The 24,072-nt window shown below is 38.0% G+C and overlaps 1 pseudogene; it reads right to left on the bottom strand.

The window, feature by feature from the left end:
- Positions 1 to 9,868: 9,868 nt before the first annotated feature.
- On the bottom strand, positions 9,869 to 11,625 carry LOC109674945 (TAF5-like RNA polymerase II p300/CBP-associated factor-associated factor 65 kDa subunit 5L pseudogene; annotated as a pseudogene).
- Between the last annotated feature and the right edge of the window lie 12,447 nt (positions 11,626 to 24,072).

Genomic DNA, 24,072 nt, shown 5'->3' on the forward strand with positions numbered 1-24,072 from the left:
CTTAGTTTTAGTTATAAAATTAGGGATATTTCTGCAACTTCCATCAAAGTGTACATATTCCTGATTATTCATCCTTTTAAATACCTCTAGAATCAGCCCTCTTGTATCACCATTGTCTCTTGCCTGAACCACTCCAATAGTTTCTTACTATGTACCTGCCTCTGATTTCATTCCACTAGAACGAATTTTCTACAGATCATCTTGTAGTTCCATTACACTAATTTCAGCTTCTCCAATGATCTTGTAATGTCAAACATTTCAGTTTTTAAACATTTGAGTCCCTCTGCCTGGCATGCTACTCCCTTTTTTGAACCAGAAAACTATTATACATTTTTTAAAACTTTCTGTCAGTTAATGACCTAAAGTGATTACATTCCACTTTGTGCATAATTGTCAGTTTGTTCCTTCATTGTATTGTAAAGATTAACTTACATGTGAAATTCTTATAAGAATAGAAGTTGCTTTCAAGACTGCATGTATGAACAGATCTTTGTATCCCAGCACAATACCTGACAAAAAGAAGGTAGGAAATAATATGTTTAATAAATGAGTGAATAAATTCTGAACTCCAAACTTGCAAGAGATATCCAGTTCAAGATTTCCCATATGATATTTTATCTCTCTACGTACAATGTTGTTACATAGGTTGGGCAACAATGCTAAAGGAGCAGATGTCCTCCTTTTGTCTCTCTCTCTCCCTTTTTTCCACCTTCTTTCTCTTTCCTTCTTTCCCCTCATTTTATTAAGCACTATTAATGCTTTTATTAATGTCCTAGTCATTGGGAATACTGCTGGTAAATTTTCTAGAGCATCATTTGTTATTTTAACGCCAATACTAATAAACGTACACATCTGCTTAAAAAGTGAACTTGGATAGATTTTATAAATACTAATAGGACTTAGTCAGCTTTCTGTCACTGTGACGAAATGCCTGAGTTACACAATTTATAAAGAGGAAAGGTTTATTTTGGCTTATGATTTCAGAGGCTTCAGTTCATGGTTGCTTGCCCTCCCCCCACACCTTTGAACCTATGGCAAGGCAATTTGCTATGGCAGGGATCATAAGGTAGAGCAACCTGATTTCCTTGTAGTGGCCAGGAAGCAAGAATAGCGATAAAAGGGGATGGGGTTCCAATATCCCCTCAAAGGCATGCCCCTAATGACCTCACTTCCTCATTCCCTCATTTACTAGGTCCCATACCCTAAAGGTTACACCATATACCAGTAGCCCAAGAAGCTGGTGACCAAGGCTTTAATGTATGAGCCTTTGGGGGGACATTTCAGATTCAAACTTTAGCAAGGGCATCAATTTTAATTACTGTTGAAACACAACACAGGGATGTTCTTATATCTGATGAATTTCTTAGAAAACTTGGGATGCATCATTTATAAAATGCTTACATAAAGTAAATTCCAAGCTATCTTGGAATCACACAGCATGTAAAACCTTGAAAAATCATTAAGTAAATGTTTAATGGATTAATCTAAAATATTCCCCTTGGCTGCAAAAAAGAATATTTATAAAAGTTAATCAATCTTCCTTATAAGAAATCTGCAGATGAAGATCTTCCCAAAATTAATAATAGTTTGAAATATTTCACCTTTATAATCAGTACCTTTTCAACATAAACTTAAATACTTTTAGCTAGAATAAAATGTTTTCTTATTTTTATAGTAAGGGCTTATTTTTATTAGAATAATAACATTTTACATATATTTTTAAAATAGTGAATATTTTTTATTTATTCTTTGTTTCCTCCCTTGAGCACCTATTCTTCTCTAAGAACCAATAAATCACTTTGAAATAAACTTTGACTATTGATCTAATTTTATTCTGTAATATACCTCTGCCTTACATTTCTCCACATATCAGTAGGTTGAGTAACAAATGGAATTTAAGATATTCATAGATGTTTATGTGAGTTTTCATTTTGCTATTATTATACACAGTGTCACTCTGAGATGTTGATATTATAATAATATATTATAAGTTCAAGTACAGAAGTAAGCACACACAGAGGAGCACATGAGTAGGCAGAATTGTAATGAGTGGTCTTCTATGTTCTTGGTTGAGTAGTTCTTTGAGTTACTGACAGGAGTGGCAAAGCTGAATCTACAAGAGAGGAAGAAAAGATCACAGAAAGTGGTAGGTTTACAGAAAACATTCACTGAGCTTCTCAGATATGAGACTTGGTGTCATTAATTTTGGAAATTTTTCTGCCATTGTTTATTTAAACATTTTTGTGGCCCACTTCCTTTTCAGGGATTCTGATTATACACAGGTTAGACTGGTTAATGTCATCCAGAGGTCTTCCATATTCTGTTCTTGTGCTTTTCTTTTTCTTTGTCTTTTTTCAGCGTGTTTCAGCTGGGTAATTACTACTATCTTTTCATCAAGTTCCTAGGATCTTTGTTTGGCTGTATTGAATCTGTTGATGTTGCCAGCAAATGTATTCTTTGTTTTGTTGTTTTGTTTTATTTTTTGTTTTAGCATTTCTAGATCCTTTCTTTTTCTTTTTTTTTTCCATATTTTTAAAAATTTCTTTTATTCATATGTGCATACAATGTTTGGGTCATTTCTCATCCCTTCCCCTCAACTGTCCCTTTCCCCCTGCCCCCTCCCTCTTCCCCCACCCCCTCACTTCTGAGCAGGAACTGTTTTGCCTTTATCTCTAATTTTGTTGAAGAAAGAGTATAAAGATTAATAAGGAGGACAAAGGGTTTTTGCTAGTTGAGACAAGGATAGCTAAACAGGGAGATTCCTCGCATTGCTTTCCTGTGCATATGTGTTCCATTCTAAATTGATTCTTCTCAAACTAACATTTTCTCTAGTACCTGGTCCCCTTCTCCTATGCACCTCTGTCATTTTAAAGTTTCTGCATTAGTTCCTTTGCATTGAGGACATCACATGCTATCTAGTTTTTTGGGTGTCTTACCTCCTTTGTAAGGAGGTACCTCATACCTCCTTTGTGTGCTCTCACCTTATCATGTGATCAAAGTCCAATCCCCTTGTTGTGTTTGCCCTTGATCTAATGTCCGCATATGAGGGAGAACATATGATTTTTGGTCTTCTGGGCCTGGCTAACCTCTCTCAGGATGATGTTCTCCAGGTCCATCCATTTACTTGAGAATGATAAGATTTCATTCTTCTTTATGGCTGCATAAAATTCCATTGTGTATAAATACCACATTTCTTAATCCATTCATCAGTAGTGGGACATCTTGGCTGTTTCCATAACTTGGCTATTGTGAATAGTGCTGCAATAAACATGGGTGTGCAAGTGCCTCTGGAGTAACCAGCATCACACTCTTTTGGGCATATCCCCAAGAGTTTTATTGCTGGATCATATGGCAGATCTATGTTTAAATTTTTAAAAAGCCTCCAAATTTTTTTTCACAGTGGTTGTACTAGTTTGCATTCCCACCAGCAGTGTATAAGTGTTCCTTTTTTCCCACATCCTCACCAACACCTGTTGTTGGTGGTGTTTCTAATGATGGCTATTCTAACAGGGGTGAGGTGGAATCTTAGTGTGGTTTTGATTTGCATTTCCTTTATGGCTAAAGATGGTGAACATTTTTTCATGTGTTTTTTGACCATTTGAATTTCTTCCTTTGAGAAAGTTCTGTTTAGTTCACTTGCCCATTTCTTTTTTATTATTATTATTTTTATTTTTTTATTATTCATATGTACATACAATGCTTGGGTCATTTCTCCCCCCTACCCCCACCCCCTCCCTTATCACCCACCCCTTCCCCTCCCTCTTCCCCCCACCCCCTCGATACCCAGCAGAAACTATTTTGCCTTTATCTCTAATTTTGTTGAAGAGAGACTATAAGCAATAATAGGAAGGAACAAGGATTTTTGCTAGTTGAGATAAGGATAGCTGTACAGGGAGTTGACTCACATTAATTTCCTGTGCATGTGTGTTACCTTCTAGGTTAATTTTTCTTGATCTAACCTTTTCTTTAGTTCCTGGTCCCCTTCTCCTATTGGCCTCAGTTACTTTTAAGGTATCTGCTTTAATTTCTCTGCATTGAGGGCAACAAATGCTATCTAGTTTTTTCGGTGTCCTACCTATCCTCATATATCCCTTGTGTGCTCTCGCTTTTATCATGTGATCATAGTCCAATCCCCTTGTTGTGTTTGCCCTTGATCTAATGTCCACATATGAGGGAGAACATACAATTTTTGGTCTTTTGGGCCAGGCTAACCTTACTCAGAATGATGTTCTCCAATTCCATCCATTTACCAGCAAATTTTAACATTTCGTTCTTCCTCATGGCTGCCTAAAATTCCATTGTGTATAGATACCACATTTTCTTGATCCATTCGTCAGTAGTGGGGCATCTTGGCTATTTCCATAACTTTTGCCCATTTCTTTATTGGTTCATTAATTTTGGGAGAGTTTAGTTTTTTGAGTTCTTGTATATTCTGGTTATTAGTCCTTTGTCTGATGTGTAGCTGGCAAATATTTTCTCCCACCCAGTGGGTGGTCTCTTCAGTTTAGAGAGCATTAATTTTGTTGAGCAGGAGCTTTTTAGTTTTATGAAGTCCAATTTGTCTATACTTTCTCTTAGTTGCTGAGCTGCTGGGGTTCCACTGAGGAAATTCTTGGCTATACCTATTACTTACAAGTATTTTCAACTCTTTCCTGTACCAACTTTATTGGGGTCTGATATTAAGGTCCTTGATCCATTTTGAGTTAATACTAGTACAGAGTGATAAACACAGATCTAGTTTCAGCTGTTTTGCAGACAAATAACCACTTTTCCCAGAAACATTTGTTGAAGAGGCTGTCTTTTCTCCATCATATATTTTTAGAGCCTTTGTCAAAAATAAGTTTTTATAGTTGTGTCCTCTATTGTGTTCCACTGGTCTTCATGTCTGTTTTTGTGCCAGTACCATGCTGTTTTTATTGCTGTTGCTTTGTAGTATAGTTTGAAGTCAGGTATTGTGATACCTCCAGTGTTATTCATTTTGCTGAGTATTGCCTTGGCTATTCGTGGTCTCTTGTGTTTCCAAATAAATGTAATGGTAGATTTTTCAATCTCTGTGATGAGTGTCATTGGGATTTTGATGGGAATTGCATTGAACATGTAGGTTGCTTTTGGTAACATAGCCATTTTTACTATGTTGATTCTACCAATCCATGAGCATGGGAGATCTCTCCACTTTCTATAGTCTTCCTCAATATCTTTCTTCAGGGGTTTATAGTTTAACCTATAGAGGTCATTCACATCCTTTGTTAAGTTTACTACTAGGTATTTGAATTTATTTTTGAGACTATTTTAAACGGAATTGTTTTCATATATTTTTTCTCAGTTTGTTCATTATTAGTGTATAAAAAAGCTAATGCTTTTTCTATGTTGATTTTATATCCTACTATCTTGCTGTAGCTATTGATGGTGTCTAGGAGTTTTTGGGTAGAATTTTTTGGGTCTTTAAGGTATAGGATCATATTGTCTTCAAATAGGCATAGTTTGACAGTTTCTTTACCTATTTGTATTCCTTTTATTGCTTCTTCTTGCCTAATTGCTCTGACTAGGAATTCCAGTACTATGTTGAATAGGAGTGGGGATAGTGGGCATCCTTGTCTCATTCCTGATTTTAGAGGGAATGGTTTCATTTTTTCACCATTAAGTATACTGCTGGCTGTAGGTTTGTCATATATAGCTTTTATAATGTTGAGATACTTTCTTTCTATTCCTAGTTTTCTTAGAGCTTTTATCATGAAAAGGTGTTGGATCTTATCAAAGGCTTTCTCTGCATCTATTGAGATGATCAAGTGGTTTTTGTCTTTGCTTCTGTTAATGTGCTGCATTGCATTTATTGATTTGTGTATGTTGAACCACCTCAGCAGCCTTGGGATGTAGCCAACTTGGTTGTGGTGAATCACCCTTTTTGATGTGTTGTTGAGTTCAGTTTGCCTTATTTAATTGAGTATTTTTGCATCAATGTTCATTAAGGAGATTGGCCTATAGTTCTCCTTTTTGGAGGTGTCTTTGCCTGGTTTCAGGATAAGTATAATACTGGCTTCATAAAATGTGTTAGGCAATTTTCCTTCCCTTTCTATTTCATGGAACAGTTTAAGGAGGGTTGGTATCTGTTCTTCTTTAAAGGTCTGATAGAATTCAGCAGAGAATCTATCAGGTCCTGGACTTTTCTTTTTTTTTTTGCATTCTGGTCTTTTACCTTAACATGGATCTGAGAGTATTAAATAGAAAATTCCTGAGTAAACATTCACAATTCTCAAGTTACGACTGTTCCATTCTGAGTAATGTCACAAAATCGAGCATCCCATACCATCATTTTCCACACTTCATCACCTAACTGTTGCATGATGTTACATCATGAATGATGAATAAGGGTGAGTACATACAATTTGATATACTAGTAGAGAAACAACTCACAAACACAGTCTGTTGGTATAATAGTTATTTCCTTCATTAGGTGTTGAATCTAATCTCTTAAAGTGCACAATTTCTAATATGTTATAGATACGTATAGGGAAAAGCAGTATGAATAGGGGTAAATGTGATCCAACACCTGTGGAGGAAAATAAGCAATATACAGGTGACACTGCATGCTTTGAATAATAAAAGTTCTATAAATTGTGCAATCTCCTGAGTGCCAGAATTGAGTTCCTTCATACTGCTAAAGGAAAGTGGGATGAGTGAAGGCTTTCCCTCACTGCTTCCAAACATAGAGTTTCTTTCCAGTGTGATATCTTTCATGTATTTGCCAATGATGGAGTGAGTATATACATCTCAACATGGATTATGTATACAAGGATGTGACTGTGAATCATTTCATTTGTTTGAAAGTGAATGGAATTAGTAGAGGCATCTTCACTAAGCTAACATCTATAGGTCTTCTCTGCAGTGTGGACTTTCATGGTTTGATGGTAGTAGAATGAGTGACGACATTCCCACCTTGCTTTCCTATGTATACTTACTCTCTCATGTGAGTCTGTTCAGGTTTCTTAAGGTCACTGACATTTAAAAAGCCTTTCCCATATTATCTGTAGGAATTACCTCCTGTATGAGTTCTTTCATTGGTTTTAAGGCACCAGGAATCTGTGGATGCTTTTTCACATTTCCCACATCCAGAATGTTTATCTCCAGTGTGAGTTCTTTCATTAGTGAAAATGAATAGAACACGTTCTCTGTGAATGTACCAAGAAACAACAGTAGTAAGCTTCTACCTGGTTACTTCAGACCATCAGAAATTTAAAACTAAATAAAACCAATGAAATATAGGTAAGAAACAATTATTTTGTTTTAGTATAACAGACCATACTTAACCAAGAAGAGTAGCATATGTCCTCAGAAATAGATCAATTTCAATGAATGCCACTGCCTAATGCCTGTAATTCTAGCAAGTCAGGAAGCAGAGATCAGTAGGATCATGGCTTAAAGCAATACCAACCCCTATGTCAAATATCACCAGTGCAAAACAGGCCCAGCAGAGTAGCTCAAGTGGTATAGTGCCTGCCCAGCAACATGATGCTTGCTTTGTGCCCTAGGATATGATCAATTTTGGAGAAGGTTCCATGGGCTGCTGAGAAAAATGTATATTTTGTAGAAGTTGGATGAAATGTTCTGTAGACATCAACTGGGTCCATTGCTCTATGGTATGTTTTAGATGTAGGATTTCTTTGTTTGGATGACCTATCTATTGGTGATAGGGGGGTATTAAAATCTCCCACTACCACTGTGTTGGAGTCTATATATGCTTTCAGGTCCTTCAGGGCATGTTTGATGAAACTGGGTGCATTGATGTTGGGTGCATATAAGTTGATAATTATTGTTTCCTTTTGGTGTATTTCCCCTTTTATTAGAATGGAATGTCCTTCTTTATCTCATTTGATCAATGTAGGTTTGAAGTCTACTTTGTCTGAGATAAGTATTGCTACTCCTGCCTATTTTGGGAGACCATTAGCTTGGTAAATCTTCTTCCAGCCTTTCACCCTTAGCCTATGCTTATTTCTATTGATGAGAAGGGTCTCCTGTAAGAAACAAATTGTTGGATCTTCCTTTTTAATCCAGTTTGTCAAATGGTGTCTTTTGATGGGGAAATTAAGTCTGTTAACATTAAGTGTTAGCATTGATAGGTATGTCGTGATTCCTGTCATTTAGTTGTCTGAGTTGTTTGAGGGTTTGATTGTGTGTAGCTAAATTGATGTTGCTTTCTACTTTCTTGCCTTTTCTTCTCCTGTAGTTTGGTGCTGCCTGTCCTTTCATGGTTATGTTGGCTTTCACTTTCTGTGTGCAGAATCCCTTGAAGAATCTTTTGTAGTGATGGCTTTGTGGTCAAATATTGTTTTAGTTTCTGCTTATCATGGAAGACTTTTATATCTCCATTTATTTTGAATGATAGTTTTGCTGTGTAGAGTGTCCTAGGGTTAAAGTTATTTTCATTCAGTGCCTGAAAGAACTCACCCCATGCTCTTCTTGTTTTTATGTTTCCATTGAGAAATCTGCTGTGATTTTGATGGGTTTACCTTTGTAAGTTATTTGTTTTTTTTTCTTACAGCCTTCAATATTCTTTCTCTATACTCTGTGCTTGTTGTTTTAATGAAAATATATCATGGGGTAGTTCTATTTTGAGCAAGTTTGTTTGGTGTCCTGGAGGCTTCCTGTACCTGAATGGGCATATTTTTCTCCAGATCTGGGAAATTTTCTGTTATTATTTTGTTGAATATATTATGAATTCCTTTTGTTTGCACCTCTTCTTCAGTGCCCATGATTCTCAGATTTGGTCTTTTGATATAGTTTTTTTTTTAAACTAAATACATTTTAATAGAAAACAAAATACAAAATAACTCTCTTCAGACAACAGAAATATTTACTATCCCCCCACACTAGAACTTGCTTTTCAGGAGCATGTTTGATATGTATGCTACATGTGCTTGCTCACAACACATTCATTCATGAGACTGGTGCTGCAGTGTGGGGTGGGGGTCATCACAGGAAGACACCAAAAGCCATGTTCATCTGAAACCCAACACTTCCTAAACCTATCTTGTGATTTATTCCAAATTACTCTTCAGCATAATCTTTTTACTTTTTTGGTGCTAGGGATCACACCTAGGGCTTCACACATGCTAGGCAAGTGCTCTACCACTGAGTTACACCCCCAGCCCCTCATAATCTTTCTGTTTCAGGGGAGAAAATTATTGACAGACGTGCAGCCAAGAAAAGAATCTTTCTCATCATCACTGCAACAGCCCAATGTCCAGTCAAGTTGCCCACCCACTTCCAGAAACACGTCATCAGGCAGGGTCGATCTACACCCCAGACTTCCCTTTCTCCCTAAACATTGGGCCACCAAATTCTCTGAATTCCCTGAACCTCAAAGTTCCAAGTTTCACAGCCAGTGCCAGGAGTCAAACCTGAAAGATAAAAGCAGAGAAGGCCCCTCTGCCAGTGCTAGGTTTCCTCTTCTCAACAATAATAATTATAATTATAATAATAATAAAAGAATCCTGGTTCTCTCTTATATGGAAAAGGATCGCCTCTTCCTTTCTTAGTTGCTGTCCCTGCCTCCCTTGCTAGGGGTGGCCCACAGAAGGCACCACCTACACCCACTGGAGAGGACAGGATGAGTGTAGCTGGGGAGATACTACACCCAGAGGTCTGGTGCATTCTCTGAGAACTGGTACCTGACCTCTAGTTCTTGCCTGGAGTCCAGGTGTCACCCCCTCTGCAGCCCTGTGGCCCTGTGGGCTGTGTGCAGGAGCTGCCCAGTGAGCACCTGGAGGCAGGGAGGGGCTCTTTCACAATCAGTGATTCAGTCTCAGCATGTCCACAGCTGTAGCCAGAGGCCTTCCAGCCCTCCCAGTCCACTCCACCCTAGATAAAAAAATCAATGCTCCTGATTCTCTTGTGTGATTCCCGTCACCAGAAGGAGGTTGCAGGCCATGAGTAGCACGCTCAGGACATTGCTCATCTGCCCGTGTACACACCCACAAGCTCACCCAAGAAGCCGTCAGTGGGCGCACTGCAGCAGGTGTTCCTGATGTCCCAGACTCCCAGACACGCACAGAGTTGTCCATGGAGGCAGAGGCCACAGGCCGCTGTCAAGGCTGAAGGCCAGGTTGGTGATGCTGTCCATGTGGCCTCTCAGTTCTTTAAAAAGGGTCCCAGAGGCCAAGTCCCACAGCTTCAACTGCTGGTCATCGCCTGCGGATGCCAAGTACTTACCGCTGGGAGAGAAGGCAAGGGAGGCCGGTGAAGAGCCTCACTGAGTTCCCCTGCTGAGCACTCCACAGCCTCACGGTCTTGTCAGTTGAGCCCGTGGCTAAGTAGTTTGAGTTGGGGTGGAATTTGACACAGTCCACATCCGCCAGGTGCCCTGCATAGATCCGCAGTGGGTACGTCCAATCAAAGGACCACAGCCTGGCAGTGCAGTCATGGGAGCCACTGGCAAAGTACATACTGTAGGGGCTGATGTCCAGGTCCCACACAGGGTAGGTGTGCCCTCGGTACAGCACAGTGTTGGTGAAACTGCCCGGGTCCCAGTACTTGATGGACATATCTTCAGAACAAGAGAGCAACCCTGAGCTGTCTGCGAGGAAGCACATGCTGTACACTGGTCCAGAGTGGCCCCGCAGTACCTTCATCTCCGTGCCCAGGCTGTCCTCCTCATCCTCCTCTTCCCCAGAGTGTCACAAGCCAGGTGGATGTGGGATGCGTCCACATGGTGGGGCTCTGACTTCAACTTCTTGGACCGCAAGTTCCAGAGCTTGATGCAGGAGCTGTCAAACCCTGCAGCGAGCAGCTTGCTGTCGGGAGAGATTTCCAGTGCTCAGCAGCTGCTCTGTGTTGTAGAAGGCATAGAAGCAGATGGTAGTGAGGGAGGGGGACCTGTACTTGACACACTTGATACTCTCCTGCAGGACCTCCAGGGCTGCCTCCTTCTGCAGAATAGGGTTGGGCACCTCTGGGGGCTCCAAGTCACCACTCTCACTGCAGGAGGAGCCTCCGCTGGCATACAGCTAGTAGTCCATCCTCTTGGCAGGCTGCACATCCAGGTGAATGTGCACAGCGAGGACCTTGCACAGGGCAGTGTTGTTGCTGCTTTGGAGGTAGCAGATCAGGTAGTTGTAGCTGTCTTCTTGGAGACAGACCACATACTTGTTGTCAAGGAGTGCGTGAAAGCTTGAAGTTTGACAGGATGTCCTGGATGGTCTGCTGGTCTGCAGCTGCTCGATGACATCCTTCTGAGCTGTGTTCTGCAGGAACATCCCATGGAAGCTGCTGTAGAAGCTCTCCATGGTGCTCTTGGTGCTGTTCTGGACCAGGTGGAGATGGAGGTAGACAAAGAGGGGGTATAGGAGAGGCATCACTTCGTGGCTGTGCTGGGAATCAGAATCAGTGAGAAAACTTCGCTGCCATCCAAACTGTACTTCATATTGCTGGGGCTCTGCCTGGTTGGGGGGCTGCAGATACCATGTTGGCACAACCAGATTCTGACTGGACTGTGAGGTTGGTTGCCATCTCCTCAAGGGTCTGTGACAGCCTCAGGCCTTGCTTCAGGGGACCGTCTGAGTCAACGTACTGCTAGCATTTGAGGTAGCAGGACACTGCCACCTGGACCTGCTCCATATGCATGCGTTTCATGACCTCTGGACACCAGAGCCATAGCGTCTGCAAGGTCCATGGGGCCACGACTCACTGCCTACGGGACCGCGTGGGGTGCCAACAGCCCACTTCCGCTGGGCTGAGAGTGGCTGAGAGCACGCCCAGCCCTGACACCCTGCACCCTTCCAGGTTGGCACCCGGCTCTTGGCAGCTCAGTCCACTGGCTCCCAGCCAGCCTCTGGCACTGTCCAGCCGGCACTGCTATGTGCGGGGTCACTTTGGCCTGCTGGGAGGAGGCCAGCCGCTGGGAGGAGGCCAGGCCCTGCGCAGGTGCCCACGTGAGCAAGCGGGAGGCCTGATGTAGTTTTTGAATTTTTGCATGTTCCTTTCACAAGTCTTGAGTTGTCTAACTAGTAGTTCTTCAGTTTTTCCTTTAATTATCATTTCATCTTCAAGTTATGAGAGTCTATCCTCTGCTTGTTCTAGTCTGCTGGAGTGGTCTTCCATTTTGTTTTGCATTTCTGTTTGGTTCTCTTTTTTTTGAGGTTTTCCATATCATGAGTCACTTCCTCTTTAATATTGTTTATTTTTGTCCTGAGTTCATTTATCCCTCTATTTATGGTGTTCTTTGTTTCACTTTGGTGTTTATACAGTGCTTCTATAGTTTCCTTTATTTGTTCTTGTGCTTTCTCAAATTTTCTATTTTTGTTGTCTTGGAATTTCTTGAGTATTTCCTCTACATTTGGTTGACCATATCCAGTATCATCTCTATAAAATTTTCATTGATTACTTGCAGGATTTCTTCTTCAGGATGTTCTTGTGGGCTTTGTTTGGTTCTTTGGCATAGTTTATCTTTGTTTTGTTGGAATCTGCGTCTGGGCATCTGTTTTGTTGATTTCCCTCTGGTTCCTGTTCTAATTTATTATTGGGGGAAATGGTTTCCATCTTTTTTCTCTCCCCATCATTCCACTTGCTATTGTTACTGTCCGTGTACTGTGTATAATTTAGTATTGTCTAGCTTGCAATACTAAAAATGTTGATATCTAGGATGGAAGGGTAAGAAGAGAAAGAAAGCAAAGAAGGTAAAGAAAAAAAGGGGGAAAATACAGAGCTAAAGAAATAAGCAGGAAGAGATAGAGTACTAATCATCAGTGAGTTAAACAGGCATTAGAGAGACAGAGTAAGAAAAAAAAAATCCCAGGTTCAAATGCAATAAAGTTTCAGTCTCAGTAGTTCTGGTGTTGCTCCTTCAGCATCCAGTCCTGGTGTTGGTGGTTGAGTAGTTCTCTTGTTGTCTCATTAAAGGAGAAAAACAAATCAAACAAAACAAAATAATAATAATAAAAAGAAAAGAAGAAAAATAATAATATAATTAAAAATAGAAAAGGTATACAAAACTATAAAAGAATAAAAGTTTCAGGTCCAGAAAACATGCTGTTTCAGTCTTAGTAGTTGTGGTGTTGCTCCTTCAGCATCCAGTCCTGGTGTTGGTATTTAATCAATTGCACTGTGGTTGTCTTGCCTGGTGTTTGAGTCTGGAGACAGCTTTGTGAGCCTCTATCTGCTCTATTTGAAGCTGCAGCTCACCTGTCAGCCGGCTGCTGCTGCAGGTCACAGGGGTGAGCCTTCACACTCACCTAATCCAGCTGGCTTTGCTTATTTAGAGTTCTCCTGGATGCCTACACCTTTTCTTTTCTCCATTGTAAAGTCTTGCCAGCCTATTTCCAGTTGCTAGCCTTGTTTATTTAGAGTTCATGTGGGAAAGTGCCCATCCCCTACTTTCCAGCAGAGTGTGCTGCACGTCAGCCATGGTTGGAAGCCTTCCCCTCTCCAAGCTCTCTTGGGGGGTCAGCCATGTCCACCTTCTCTGGCAGGCTTGCTTATTTACAGTTCATGTGGGGAAGTGCCCCTCCCCCTTTCTCCAGAGCTCAGAGCACCCTACCCTCTTTGCTAAGTGTCTTTTTTCAGTTGCTTGTTAATTATTCAGGTTTCTTTTTGTTTGTTTATTTTTTTTGTGGGGCAGGGGTTAGTCTGTCCAGGGTCTATGCTGATTTATCCCAGGGGTGGCTGTAGGAATACCACGTGCCACTTATTTGCTCACCTGTTGGTCTGCGTCTCCCAAGCAGGTTAGGAGTAGGTGCCTGGTGGCACAGGAGCCCTCCTGTTTTCTCTGTATATTGTGGCATGGGGAAGCTATGTGCAGGCTGGGGGTGCAGAGGTGTCAGAGTTTTGACTTTTCTTGGTGGTTTTTCCTGCCAGGTGTGTCTCCAGCATCTTAACAAGATTTTTACTTTAAGGAACACATGTTAGCTGCTTCATCCCTCTAGTAGCCATCTTGGATCCCTTAGATTCTTTATTTTTCTGATGAAATGAATCATCTGATCATGCATGTATTCTATTTTGTCCATCAGAACTTTTAACATTTTATTTATTATTAGTTCAAATTCATAGTTTAATGGTACCAAAATCTGCTTCTTATCTGAGTTTGATTGTGATCATTTCTTTGTGTTTTTTAATTGCTTCTTATTTCTGTATAATGCATCCCCCAGCCCATCCCAAAAAAGACATTTGACTTCCTGGGTAAGACAGTGTATACAAAGCAAATTTTTTTATTATAGTAAAATATATATGACATAGAAAATTTCCATTTCAGTCATTTTAAATATTGAGTTCAGGAATAGTAAGCATATTTAAATTGTGTTTAACCTTTGCAATATCCATTTCCCGAAGGTTTTCATCATCTGCCTCTGAAACTCTGTACCTATCAAATAGTTCCTTCCCATTCCCTCCGTCCCCATTCCCTGCAGTAGAATTTTCTACTCTACTTTCTGTTTTAATGAAGTTGCCTATTTTAGTCACCTTATATATTAGTAGAATGATTCAATCTTTGTTCTTTTCTGTCTGGCTGTTTTACTTAGTATATATAATGTGTTCAAGGTTCATCTATGTTATAGCATAAACCAGAATTGCCTTCCTTTTTAATGTTAAAAAATATTTCATTACATGTATATGTCACATTTTTATCTATTCATCTGTCATGAAATTGTGGGTTATTTTTACAAATAATACAGGATGTCCCAATATTTCTCTACCTTATTTGCTTCTTCTGATGGTTGGTGATGAGTCCTTTCCTTCTCCTGGTATTTTAATATGGTTTAAATTTTTAATATTATATTATATTTATATATATATATTATTATTAATATTTAATATGCTTTAAAGAAGTCAGAAGCAAGAGTGGTTTGAGGTTTGTTGTTTCTGTTACTCTTAGTGCAAGAGCAGGCTCCAGATTCTTCTAAAGGCAGTTTATTCACAGATGGGGATTTGTTTGCCTTAGGTCATTTTTTTCCAATAACCCCTCTCCATTTTGATTTGGGTCTTCTCTTTGCACCACACCCCAGAAAGACTTTATCTCTTGATATTCTCCTAGGCATATTACACTGTGTTAGTTTGGCCACAGTGGTAAGTAGGAGTATGACATTATCTGATGTTCTGAGTAATCCTCAATTTTAGGCAGACTTTCTATTTGTACTGCATCTCGTAGGACCACTTGCCTTTACAGGTGGCCTTCACTCAGCCAGCTGCAGTGCTGAGTCCAGAACTTGTTTCTGTTAACGGATCTGGTTCCTTCTCCCAGTTGTAATGGTTTCTGACTAAGCTTCTAAGATGATAGTCTGAGTTCCTATGCTCCCTGCAGCTGAGACTTTTATTCTATAGGGAAGAAAAGGGAGTGGCTTGATAGCCTTTGACATCAAGTGTTGTTCCTCCCTTTCCCTGTCAGCATCACACAGAAAATCTTCCTTGGCATTCTCCTGAGAGTGTGTAGTAGAAAGTTTTAATTTCCTTCAGTTACATCAATATTCTTATTGAGGCAAAGCAAAGAAACCAGAGAAGAGTAAGGACAAGAGGGAAGTTGAGGACAAATGAGTGAATATGGAAGAGTGTTTAAAGGAAAATCAGTGATAAATAGACATGGGAGGTTTGATACAGTTGCTGGAAAACATTAGAGAGCCAGTTGAGGACCAGGTGTGGTGGCTCCCTCATGTAATACCACGAAGTAGGAGACAGAGGTAAGAAGATTGCAGTCTAAGCCTGGCCAAAGCAAAAGTGCAAGATCCTATTGAAAATAAGATAAAGCAAAAAGAAACTGAGAATGTGACTCATGTGGTAAAGTCCTTGCCTAGAAAGTGCAAGGAACTGAATTCAAACCCTAGTATTGCCGCCCAAAAGCCCACTTGTGACTTTCAGTCATACATTGAGATGTGTTAGCACATCTAAGTACTGTTTTCTCAATCTTTATCTGTCCCAGACTTCTGCTAAACCTAAAAATTGCAATGCTGATAGTTTTCATTTATAGAACTTCTATTTGGCTCTTTGTTAAATCTACATTTTTATTCTAATGCTTATTTTTCTGTCCAAATTCCATTCGTTAAAGTATCTGGGCTGTGATGAATTTGCTGTCTTTAATTGTTAGAATGGTCCCAAGGGAAAGAAAAAAGTAAGGCAGGAAATGAAAAAAAGCAGATGACTCTGTCTAATCTTGTAAAATGGACCTCTGGTTAACTAGACTTATGATATTTGGGTAGAAGGAAGAGACCTTATGTATTGAATTCCCTTTCTAGGATGTCCTTGGCTAAAAGATTACTTACAGGAAATAAACCCTAAACCTATGATGCATGACTCTCTGGAACAGAAAGTTTTCATTATTAAATACATTTCCCACTATGAAGACATTTTCCACACATCACTTGATATCCTTTCTATTATTATGGGATCAAAAATATATGTCCAGTGCAGGGTGGAAAAATTTAAGGATGATACAGCCTGTCCTAGATATCACTCTGCCTTATCTGCTTCTTCTGATTGCTTGTGTATCCATAATACAACTTTATACTAGATACAATCTCTGATTTCAGGGAGTCTGACTTGAAATTCAGTCATGTTGTCAGCTCACCTTAATAAGTTCATTTATTTTGTAACCTTTTAAAACATGTGGTACAGTATTTTACATGTGGTTTTTTATGCTGTGGAGTTGTAATGCTACTTTATGCTGTATGAATAATTTTCTTAAACATCATGTAATTTTTCTATGTATAAAATAAGCAAATCATAACTGAATGCAAAAATACTCTTAGATAAAATACTACAAAATGATTTATTGGAGAAAAAATATATTGGATTTATCAAAATTAAAAATTTTTGTGCTTCAAAAGATACTGTTATGGAAATGAAAATTAAAAGATAAGATACATGTTGCAGAAAATATTTGGAAATTATGTATCTGATAACAGACCTGTATTCAGAATATAATGAAAGATAAACAAAATGGGCAACAGATTTGAGGTGAATTTAACTAAAGAACAAACTTAAATGGCTTACAAGCAAATAAAACAATTCTGAATATCATTAGTCATTGCAGAAATACAAATTAGAGTCTCAATGAGATACCACTAGATACCCACCAAAATTGCTGCAATCAAAAGACAGTTTGGCAGTTTCTTACAAAGACAAACATAAAAGTACTCTAGCATACAACATTTCACTCTTGAAATTTATAAAAGAAAACACATGTCTATATATAGGAATGTTTATGTCAGTATTATTCTCAAAATGAGAACAATACAAACATCCATCAACCAGTGAATGGATAAGCAAAATGTGATATATCCACACAATGGAGCAGTATTATTAATGTAAGAGAACAAACTACTGATATATGCTGAGCACTATGCTAATTTGCAATGAGTCCTTAAGAAACCAAAGCTAAAGACTTGCTTCTCAGATACCATAGGATAAATTGGATTTTTTTTAGGTGTCAAATTCAGAAGTTTTGAAATCAAATTAACAGATTCACATTCATTAAGAATTATGTTAGATTGAAATATGGGCCATAAGACAAAGCAAGTGAATATAATGTCCCTTACACGTTGTTAATATGCTAAGAATTCTTAATATTATAAGGCAAATTATTTTCCTATCTGCCTTTGTGATAAATTATCAATTAGCCAAGTATTTACTGTTCAATATGGAATGTCAAGTAGCATTTTAGTATTATACTCTATGAGTGTTAAAGGATATTTTATTACATAAAGCTATTTAGTAATTTCCATACGACTTATGCCTTCCTAATCATAAAAGTATAAAAACACCTCTCCAGAGTACTCATTTTATGGAATATACTAACTTGTGATTTTACATAAAATAACTGTTAATACTGTAGCAGTTCTTTCAGCTTTATTTGAAACATCAATGCATTTGTGTTTTTCTTCTTACACATTTGCTATGTAACCTTTATCTTCCAGCTATTTCTCATAAGTTATAAAATAAGAAGGCCCATTCAGGGGCCCATCAGGAGCCATATGGGGCTATACCCCACACAGGGCAGACCCACTGACTAGGGATATGGCCAGAAACAAGCAAACAGCCTCAAGGCCTAGCTCTGGTACCACACAATGCAATCCTGCAATGTTCTATCCATCTGTGTTCTGGCAGGAGGTCTTTACCAGCTGAAGCCAGTCTGTACACTTAGGTAACTACTCCTTTAGATATACAAACACAAGAATTAGGCATTAAGGATCATGAAGAATTAGGACAACATACCATGTGCAAACAGAAATACTAAAACTGTAGTAATCAACCCTAGAAATTGAAGAACCATTGACAAAGAATTCAAAATAATTGTCTTAAAAAAACTGTTAAGCTATAAGAGCTATGAAAGAACACAGATAACAACAAAAAAATCAGGAAAAAAATAAACAAGGTTAGAAGGTTATAAAGGAATAGAAATCACAAAAGAAGCAAGTTGAAAACTGGAGCTGAAGATTATAATAATTGAACTTAAAATTTTAATCAGGCAGCTTCAATAACAGATTTGATCAAGTAAAGGAAAGAATCAGTAAAGACAAAGAGGTCATTTGAAATTTTCTAGTTAGTGGAATAAAAAGAAAAAAGAATGAAAAGAATGAAGAATGCCTGTAGGACTCTTAGGTTACACTCAAATAAGAAATCTATATGAGTATCTCCAAAGGAGATAAGGTAGAAGAGAGCAGGACAACTTTAAACATATAATGGATATCCACTTACATGAAAGACCAAAGTCCATAAAGAGGCTGGACTCAAATGGTAACTCTGAGACACATTGTAATTGAGTTTCCAAAAGTCAAAGGGTTTTGTAAATGGCAAGAGAAAAGCAAGCACAAGGAAAAATTACAGGAGAAGAACAAGAAATCAACAAAACATAGAAAATAACAAAAGGGCAGCAATAAGTCCTTACCTAACTACAATCACTTTGAATGTAAAAGGACTAAACTCCCTTCTAAAAAGATGTGGAATAGAAAAATTAGAAAAACAAAGCAGAATAAAAAATAAGATCCAATCATATGCTGTTTAGAAAAATTACCTTAGACATAAATGTATAAATACAGGCAGAAAGCAAAAGGACAGAAAAGGATACTACATGTGACTAGTGACCAAAAAGAAGAAGAGGTGGCTATAATACTTAGTCAAAATAGAATGTAAAAAATGTCAGAAGAGACATAAGGACATTACATAAGATCAATTAATTAATAAGATTACATTACAAAAGATCAATTCAACAATAATATTGTTAGTTAGCTTTCCATCACTATGACAAAATACCTGAGGAAATCAACTTAATAAGCAAAGGGTTATTTTTGCTCACACTTTCAGTTCAGTCTATGATCACTTGGCTTTGTTGCTTCTGGCATGTGGTGAGGCAGGACATCATGGCAGGAAGTGTGTGGCAAAACAAAACTGTTCACCTTGCAGCAACTGGAGAGAGAGGGGTGGGGAGAGACAGAGGAGAGGGAGAGAAAGACAAGGAGAAATCACCTTGACTTCCTAGCAGAAGTGTTGCCATGGATCAAAGGAAAAGCACTCTTAGCTGGCTGTCAGCAGAACTGGCTTCTACCCACAGCTCATTTCTGAAATCAAGCGGATGTGACCTTAGACAACTCAGTTAACCTCCTCAAGGACTTAAACTAGGTTTCCCTTTCTGGTTCAAAAGTAAAGACATGCCATTGCCGTAAAAGTTATGTTTTGTTTTCTCTGGTTTCCACTGCAATTTTGCTAACAGACTGCAGGTTTTCATTGTGTAATGTTTCTTTGAGTTGGTGGACCTGGAAAAGGCCACTAAGTTTCTGGTTGCTAGCTAATTTTCATTCTTGTCAGAAAAGTAAATACATAAAACATCCAAGTTATTTAGATAAATGTTAGTTCAGCTAACCAGGACATTGGTTTATATTTTTGTTGTTTTGTTTTTTATTCTTTTTTTTGTGTATTTCACTGGGGTTTGAACTCAGGGCCTTGTGCTTGCTAGGCAGGCACTCTACCACTTGAGCCACACCACCAACACTGTTCTTTTTTTTAGTGTATTTCTTATTGTTTGTTGAGACAGTATTGCTATGTATTCCAGGCTGGCCTTGAACTTGTGATCCTACTGCCTCAACTTCCTGAATACTTGGATTATAGACCTGTACCACCATACCTGGCTCCAAGGTCTTTGTCTTTAAATAGGAAGTATGGTATTTAAAATGATCAACCCATTGTGAATATATAATGTTGTTTTCAGTCTTTCAGAGACATAATTATATAAATGAACCATCTGTCAAAAACATACTTGATAAAAGTCATATTCTAATACAATTGTTTTTTGGTCATCCTATTTATGTCTCAAGTATTGTAAATTCTATTCTGATATAAAAGTAGTTACTAAACTATAGTATCTTCTGCTACATCTAGAATGTCTTTAAAATTAATAATAAAAAAATTACTGTTTAGCAACATCTTCTACTTCTGTGTTCACTTATAAAGAAAAGAGGTTTATTTAACTCACAGGTTTGGAGATTCAAAAGCATAGCACTAGCATTAACTTGGCTCTGGTGATGGAATCCCAGTAGCAGGAGTGTGTGGGAGAAATCACATAGCAAGACAAGAACCCAGACACTGGGTAGAGAATCAGTCTTGCTCTTTTTAGCAACTTGCTCTCATGGGAGGTAACTCAGGTCCCATGAGCATTCCATTAAACCCTTCTGAGGGCACCATCCCTAATGACCTAATTGCCTTCTAATAGGCCCCACCTCTTAAAGGTTCTGCTCTCTTTTACATCACCAAATGATGTCTGCAGCACATGAGCCTTTGGGGACTACACTCAAACCATGTCCGGCCATAGAAAGAGGTAATTTCACAGCATACCCAGAGGTGGATGCCACTATTTTACAGATTAAAAAACTGACACAGATAACTAATTTTCCAAAAGTGATGCAGATCATATGAGAGTTGGATTGTGAATCCAGTGCTGTCTACTCTCAATCCCATCCATTTAGCCACTGTCCCTTCTTGTTTCTTAAGGAAAAAAAACAAACAAGAATAAAATATTTTGTACTTTATACACCCTTTATAAATCCCACATGCCAAATTTTCTCATGCATTTAAGAAGCAAGAAGGAAAACATTCACCTCTTCTAAGGAAATTTTATTCTTACTTTAATAAGAAAATAATAACTAGCTCTTACAACACTTATTTTTTATCAGATAACATTCAATGTGGACTTCACCAAAATTAATAACATCTGCTCTTTCAAAGATAGTACCAGGGTAATGTCAGAGTGGCTCAACTGGTACGGCACATGCCTAGTGCTGCATGAGGCCCTGAATTTAAGCTTGAGTGCTACAAAAAAAAAAAAAAAGAAAAAGAAAAGAAAAGGAAGACAGTACTAGGGGCATGAAACATCAAAACCACACTAGGAGAAATGTTTTGAAATTATATGTCTGATATTTATATTAACTGCTATATTAAATATGTAATATAAATAATGCACAATAAATGTATTAAACATTTACTTACACTAAAACACATAAAGAACTATCAAGGTAAGTACTTCATGTTCTGTTTATATGTGGAATCTAAGAAATTTGAACTTACAGGAGTAAACAGCAGAATTATGGTCACCAGAGGCTGGTGTTGTACAGATGGAGAGAATGGAAGATTGTTGATTGAAGATTGCAATGTTGAATAACAATACTTATATCAGATAAAGTGAACTTCAAACTTATATTAGTCAAAAGAGACAAAGAAGGTCACTTCATACTAATAAAGGAGCAATAATATATCAAGAGGAAATAAAAATTATCAACTTAATATGCACTCAATATCAGTGCATTCAACTTTACTAAACATACACTAAAGGACTTAAAATCACATACAGTGGAGTACTTTAATACCCTTCTATCACCAATACATAGATATCCATACAAAAAAATCAACTATGGTGTCATCTACTAGAACTGACAGATGTCTACAGAGTATGCCACCTTGTAACAGCACAATATACATTCTTCTCAGCAACCCATGGAACTTTCCCCAAAATAGACCATATTTTAGGGAACAAAGCAAGTCTCAACAAAAATAATAAAACTGAAATAACCCCCTACATACTATCTGATCACAATGCAATAAAACTAGAACTCAACAACAAAAGCAGCAGCAGAAAATACACAAACAATTGGAAGCTGAATAACACATTACTTAATGACCAGTGGGTCATAGAAGAAATAAGGGAGGAAATCAAAAAGTTCCTGGAATTTAATGAAAATGAAAACACAGCCTACCAGAACTTATGGGACACAGCAAAGGCAGTACTAAGAAGAAAGTTTATAGCCATTAGAGCATATATTAAAATGACAGAAAGATCTCAAATACATGACCTAATGCTACATCTCAAACTCCTAGAAAAACAAGAAGAAGATAAACCCAAAACAAGCAGAAGGAGAGAAATAATAAAAATAAGGGTCAAAATCAATGAAATAAAGATGAAAAAAACACAAAGAATCAATGAAACAAAAAGCTGGTTCTTTGAAAAATAAATAAGATTGGCAAACTCCTGGCAAATCTGACTAAAATGAGGAGGGAAAAGACCAAATTAATAAAAACAGAAACAAAAAAGGGGAGATAACAATAAACACCACACAAATCTAGGGAATCACCAGGGACTACTTGAAAACCTATATTCAAATAAATTGGAAAATCTAGAAGAAGTGGAAAAATTTCTAGATACTTATGACCATCCAAAACTGAACCAAGAGGATATTTATCACCTAAGCAGATCTATAACACACAATGAAATTAAAGCAGCAATCAAGAGTCTCCCAAAAAATAAAAGTCCAGGACCTAATGAATTCTCCACTGAATTCCACCAGACCTTTAAAGAAGAATTAATACTAACACTCCTTAAACTTTTCCATGAAATAGAAAGGGAAGGAACATTGCCTAACTCATTTTATGAAGTCAGAATTACACTCAATCCAAAACTGGAAAAGGACACATCCAAAAAAGAAAATCACAGGGCAATTTCCTTCATAAACATAGATGCAAAAATCCTCAATAAAATAATGGCATAATACAACAACATATGGGAAAGATCATACACCAGGACAAAGTTAGCTTTATCCCAGGGATGCAAGGATGATACACAGATCTTTAAATGCAATACAGAATATTAGCAGAAGCAAAGACACTTGATCATCTCAATAGATGCAGAAAAACTTTCCATAAAATTCAACACCATTTCATGATAGAAGCTCTGATGAAACTAGGCATAGAAGGAATGTACCTCAACATAATAATGGCTATATATGACAAACCTATAGCCAACATCATACTTAATGTGTAAAAACTGAAACCATTTCCACTAAAGTCAGGATCGAGACAGGGGTACCCACTCTCTCCACTCATATTCAACATAGTCCTGGAATTCCTATCCAGAGCAATTAGGCAAGAAATAGATCGAGGAAGACTGCAGAAGGTGGAAAGATCTCTTGTGCTCATGGATTGGTAGAATCAACATAGTAAAAATGGCTATACTGTCAAAAGCAATCTACATATTCAACACAATTCCCATCAAAATCCTAATGACATTCATCATATAAATTAAAAAATCAACCCTAAAGTTCATCTGGATGCACAAAAGACTACAAACAGCCAAGGCAATGCTGAGCAAAAAAGAGCAAAACTAGAGATATCACAATACCCAACTTTAAACTATACTACATAGCCATAACAATAAAATACTGTCACAAAAACAGACATGAAGACCAGTGGAAGAGAACAGAAGACCTGATATAAATCCATGCAGCTATGCTCACTAATTTTTGACAAATGTGCCAAAAACATATGATGGATAAAAGATAGCCTCTTCAACAGATGTTGCTGGGAAAACTGGTTATCTGCCTGCAGAAAACTGAAACTAGATCCATGTCTATCACCCTGTACAAGTATCAACTGAAGGTGGATTAAAGACCTTAATATAAGATCTGAAACCTTAAAGATAATACAGAAAGGGCAGGCTCACATTCCTGGCAATAAAGGAAATGCAAATCAGAACAACATTAATATTCCACATTACTCTTATTAGAATAGCTACAATCAAAAACACCAATGATAAAGAATGTTGGTGAGGATGTGGGGAAA

The sequence above is a fragment of the Castor canadensis genome, chromosome 8 (assembly GCF_047511655.1).
Source record: "Castor canadensis chromosome 8, mCasCan1.hap1v2, whole genome shotgun sequence".
NCBI classification, from domain to species: Eukaryota; Metazoa; Chordata; class Mammalia; order Rodentia; family Castoridae; genus Castor; species Castor canadensis.